This window comes from Notothenia coriiceps, unplaced genomic scaffold (genome assembly GCF_000735185.1).
Source record: "Notothenia coriiceps isolate Sejong01 unplaced genomic scaffold, NC01 NC01_scaffold00037244, whole genome shotgun sequence".
Lineage (NCBI taxonomy): Eukaryota > Metazoa > Chordata > Actinopteri > Perciformes > Nototheniidae > Notothenia > Notothenia coriiceps.
In genome coordinates, this window is record NW_011369945.1 from 14067779 (window position 1) to 14072999 (window position 5221).

At 40.7% G+C, this 5221-nt stretch overlaps 1 protein-coding gene across 6 annotated transcripts in view; it reads left to right on the forward strand.

Annotated features, from left to right (window-relative positions):
- Nucleotides 1-2462: 2462 nt before the first annotated feature.
- st3gal3b (ST3 beta-galactoside alpha-2,3-sialyltransferase 3b) overlaps nucleotides 2463-5221 on the forward strand; it is an 84300-nt gene continuing 81541 nt past the window's right edge. For 2 of the 6 annotated variants that reach the window (XM_010793648.1, XM_010793649.1), the window contains exon 1: nucleotides 2463-2927. The gene's annotated coding sequence lies outside the window, so the exon portion shown is untranslated. Of the gene's footprint in view, nucleotides 2928-3295; nucleotides 3399-3745; nucleotides 3812-5221 lie in introns of those variants that run through there. The other 4 variants (XM_010793645.1, XM_010793646.1, XM_010793644.1 and 1 more) reach the window with 4 other exon arrangements.

The following is a 5221-nucleotide window of genomic DNA, read 5'->3' on the forward strand; positions in this document are numbered from 1 at the left end:
GTTTAAAATGCGTGGTATTGCCTGCTTTTGTCGCTACCTTTTTTAAACCAATGCGACACACCGCCCGGCTCATTCAAGTCCGTAGGTTCGCCTCGTTGATTTGGTTTGAATCCAAAATACTGCCACACCGGAGAATCGAGATGTGTAGTTAGGTTTTGTAACCAATTCCATTTCACTTTAAATTCCCCGTGAGTAAGTCACACGTTGTCTCCCGCTTGTCGCTATATTATTAATTTGGCTGCTGCACGTGCACGCGGAGTGTCCTGACCTGGCGGAGTGTCCTGACCTGGCTGTGTGTCAGCCCCGCCCCTCACAGCGCGCCTGGCAGCCACAGCGCTCCAGGCTAAAATGCTGGTCACATCTTTATGTAAACGGCAATTTATCGAGCTCAGAAAAGTTATCGAGTCCATTTTTATTTATCGTACGATAAGTCAATTTATCGATTATCGCGACAGGCCTAATTACAACCCAACGACACGTAAGAAAACAGTCCTTTCCCCTTCAGATACCCGGTTCTTTACAAGTAGACAGACAAATAACAGTGCACTTCCCACCATGGTACGAGAATGGAACATTTCAGCTCCTTGCATTGTTGTTCTGTGGCCATTGATCCTTCCCTCGTGTAAGTGCCATGAAATGGAGCCAAGTTACCAGGAGTCCCACAGAGCAAAAGTCCTATGATCCTGGAAAACTTTAATAGGCTTGTGTTGTGTATATGTGTGTGTGTGTTGGTGTTTTCTTGTGTTTATTCTCCTGGCTCCTGCTGATCTCCTGACCCCAGATGGAGAGCAGTGGGTGAGCAGATTGTATTTCCTGCTTGATTAAATATGAATAGATTGGTGTGCTTCTCTGCCACACTCTTTGCAGGGCAAAAATGAAAGACGGTACACCCCTCACCCCCTCCCATTTTACCTTGGCTCTCTGCCCAACAACTGCTAATGTAGAATACGAGGCCTTGTGTCAGGGCACACATAAGGTGTAAGATCCGGGAGGAAAACTGAATTAGCAGAGTAACCTGAGCAGGTGGGAAGGAAAGGACTATGGATCTGCAGCCGTACAACAATCAGCCACATGATAGGTCCCCGATGGGATTGAGGATTACACACAAGGCCTGCAGGCTCCATGTTTATTAAGAGCAGAGCAGATATTATTTACATATAGTACTATTCTTAGAAGCTTAACAAACTTAGCCTCTTGTTTTCAGTGCTAACAGTTTCGAATGAAATTGACAGCTATGAGTGAGGATTGCTTTCAACTTCAGAAAAGTGGCCTGAACTTGCCTGTACATGTGACACAGGAACCTGTCCTGAACATCTGAATTCTATACTTTTGTCCCTATATAATAATATAAGTGATGGCAGAATGTGGTTTAACTTTTTCTGGCAAGACTTCTATAAAATAATAACAGAACATTTGAGGTATATTTGTATTTTATCCCAAAATAATATTGGTTAAAGATTCTCAAACTGTTTTCTCAATTGAAATAATGTTTTAAACATCTGTCATCTGGCATTTAAAGAGCTATATTTGAATAAGATAATCTTCATTAATCCCCAGAGATTCAGGTGTTTGAGCAGCACAAAGACAGAAGGCAAATATTTTGCTATAGTTAACCCTGACAGCGTTGAGTGATCCCTGTTGTTACTTGTTACCTATGAATTAAAGTGTTAATTGTTTTCTTTATGGCTGTGTGTATGTATGCAAGCATGCATAGGCGTGCTGATAAGTGTTTTATATTATGAAAGATGGGCTATCCGTGACCATGGCTGTAGGTGTGGTGCTTTTTCATCATCTTATATCAGTTTTACTTAATACCAAGCCCACTGTCAAAATATTGCCAAGGAGATTCTTTCTGACACTGCAGTCAGTGTTGTGTTGTCAGTTGTGATTCAGTTTGAACACCTGGGTTCCTCTGACTTGATGACCAAAACCATAGAAGCCCATCCTTTAATACCAGTAAAATATATCAACACGAGCCAAAATAACAGGTGATGACACAGTGCGTAAGGCTTCTGGACAGGAACACTATCATTCTGAGAGATATCCGAATGAGTCATAGATCAAAGGGGCTTCAGTAGACTTAGGTGTAAGTAATGATTGTGTGTAGTCCTCTGAGGATAATTAGAGCTTAACATGTCAGGAATCCGAACTAGTGCACAGTCACCAATGACAGTCACTGGTCGACGGTGTTTTCTATATTAAGATTGTTCGATATTGATTTACAGTATTTAACACGACAAATAACCTGTGATAGGCCTACCTCTGGATTTTTAGCAAATTCAACCATCACTGTAGGATAAATGACCCTTGTGATGTCAATAAAAAAAAAGTGCTGAAGGAGCACATCTACTTTACAGTGAGGGGCAGGCAGTTCAATCATTACATCTCTTTTATTGATCCTGAGCAGGGAATGTTACATTTGGATGGTGGGTGGGGGGCGGGTGGTTTTACTGTCTGCACAAGCGAACACCGCTACAATGCAATTTGTGACATCTGACATGCTGAGAGTGAGCACCACGTGAAGAACCAGACGAAAAGGTGCATTCATGTTCCTCTGTTAAAATCAGGAGGGGGCATAAGAATTCACAGAGAAATACCTATACCTCATGTGACTCTAACCAACTGTGTTGCTCTGGTCGATCAGTAAGCTGCTGCTCCTGCCGCTGCTGATGAATATGTTGATGGAGGGGGTTGCTTGTTCGTCTTCTTCTGCCCGTCTTGATGTGAACTAGAGCTGGTGGTGAGACAGGAGGGGAAACACGCAGTCAGAGTGGTCGTCTTGTGCTTTCAGAGCCAGGGCACTTTCACGGATTTCATCACGATGGCTTGGAGAGGAGGGAGAACACGGCCGTTTTATCGACAAATTCCTTATTTAAACTAAAGACGGGTGTTGTTTCAGACCCGAGGACTGAGAAGAAAAAGAAAAGGTAATGTCTATAATCAACTGGAAATGATCATAACATGTTGCTACGCCGTGTTTTATTCGACAATGGTGGTGGTGGTTCCTATAGGGAAACCGGTGCTTCTCCTAACCTCCGCCGGATCACCACAGCATTGTTCTCTTGTTGACTTTTCAACAGTGTTTTTGGATTTTATGGATCCTACATGTGTGCGCTGTTTCGGTGAATGATTGATTTTGATTTTTTCTAGCCACACATTTCCACATTCAAAGGTGTTGTTACGCTGCGGGCCTGCCGACTGTATGAAGGCAAATTCCCCCTCTATGCCAACGTAGCGTTGTTAGCATAGCGACAGGCTAAGCTAACCTTAGCCGCTTGATAGTCGTTGGCGGTGCTTACCTTTACTTCAGCCCTCTGTAAATAAGTGGTAACCGTTAGTCATGCTAAAAATATACCATGGAAACTCCAACGCAATCGTAGCCTTTAAACTAATATAAGGTAAATGTTTAATATTGTATCTTGAGAGACTGAGGTTAGCTTTGAGTTATGGGACATGAAAGTTCCGTTATGTTTGTCTTGCTAACTTGGCTGCTGCGTTTCTTTACCTAGCATAGTGAACTTTTTTTTCCTTCAGCTTAAGTTACACCACTAGCTTGATAACACAATTAATTAACGCCAGAGACATAACCCTCGACATGGCCTGAAATACAATGCTTTTGCAACTGCACAACAAACAAATGTGATTTAAATGGACAGCCACTGAGACCCTGACAGTGTTGCTGTGGAGGTAAAAATAAACCGTTTTGGTTTTTCTCTCCTGTTTGATATTTCCCTGTCGAAAACAGAGGTGGAAGAAGTACTTCGATTGTGTAAAAGCAGAACTACCAGAATGCAGGATTATTCAGTAACAAGTAAGAGTTCTGCATTAAAGTTTTCTTAAGTGAAAGTACAAAAAAAACTCAAATGTACAGAAAGTAAAAGTACTCATTGTGCATATTGGCACATTTAACAATGATATATATTATATGTTTTGATTATAATTATTGATGCAATAATGTGTTTATCACAGCTGCTAAAGGTGGAGCCAATTGTAATTCCTGTGTATAGTGCAAAGTAGCTTGTAGATATACTCCAAAGTCTTATTTAAGTCTTGAGTACATTTCGTATGCAAATCTGCTAAGTATCCAAAGCTCTAAAGTACAAGAACACGAGTTGCCTCTGAATTGTAGTGGGGTAGAGGTACTAAGTAGCAACAAATGTAAAGTACAGGTCTGTCAGAATTGTACTTAAGTACATTGTACAATTGAGTACATGTACTTAGCTACTCAACATCACTGGTTCGAGAATATAACCGTTTGTAAAATCCATTGAGTTGTGTAACGTTAATGTGAACATATTCTGTTGCAAGAGGTTTATCTAGAAGGGCAATATCTGTAGGCGTAAATTAAACCTGTGATTGTACTTGACTCCCTAGAGTTGCACCAGTATAAGCTGTTTGCTTGTGGGTACTTTTTTAATATGCAATAGATGCTGTCTGTCAGTTAACTCTTAACATTGTGTGTGCAGTTTAACTAGTTGACCTAGAGAATTACTGGTTGAAAAGTAGAACTTTCTGTAAGCGATAGTATGAACAGGTTGTATTTTATAAGAGTGTAGGCCGAGTATTTAACTGTTTTAAAAAAATTTTTTTTATATAAATCTTGTGACTATCGCCTCAGGTGGATTATAAACTGCCCTTTTTCAAATGGTTGTTCTTTCAGATATCACATCTGAGCTGAACTCTGGTCTGACATCCCCTGTGCTAAGCTTCATAATTCCTCATGTATACTTGCCTCCAGATGGAATTTGATATAGGGTTTATTTTAATTGTTTTAAACCTGTCACATCTGATCAGTTCTTTGCAGCATGCTGTTTCAATACTGCGGTCAAGCCAGCCGTCTTTCACTTTTGCGTGGTCAAACCAGCCGCCCCTGTATTTCGAGTGCGCGATTAGTTACAGGTTTAGGGTAATGCAATAAAACAACTCTGGGAAGCTGGATTTCAAAGTAAAGGATGGCATGTGGTTCATTTCTATTATTTGCGATTGAGGAACAGGGTAATTTATGAGAATAATTGTAGGACTTATTGCTTCATAAACTTGTTGCACAAATACTATGAACTACTTTTACTGTGTACTTTTTCAGAATGGCAAAATTCCCTCCAGAGAACAAGAAGGAGCATTTTTGTCTAACTTTGACGTGGGATAAAAAACATTTCTTCCATAAGTAGTTTCTGAAACTGCCATGTTTGTACTTAATACTTCTAAGACTGCCAAGGCACAC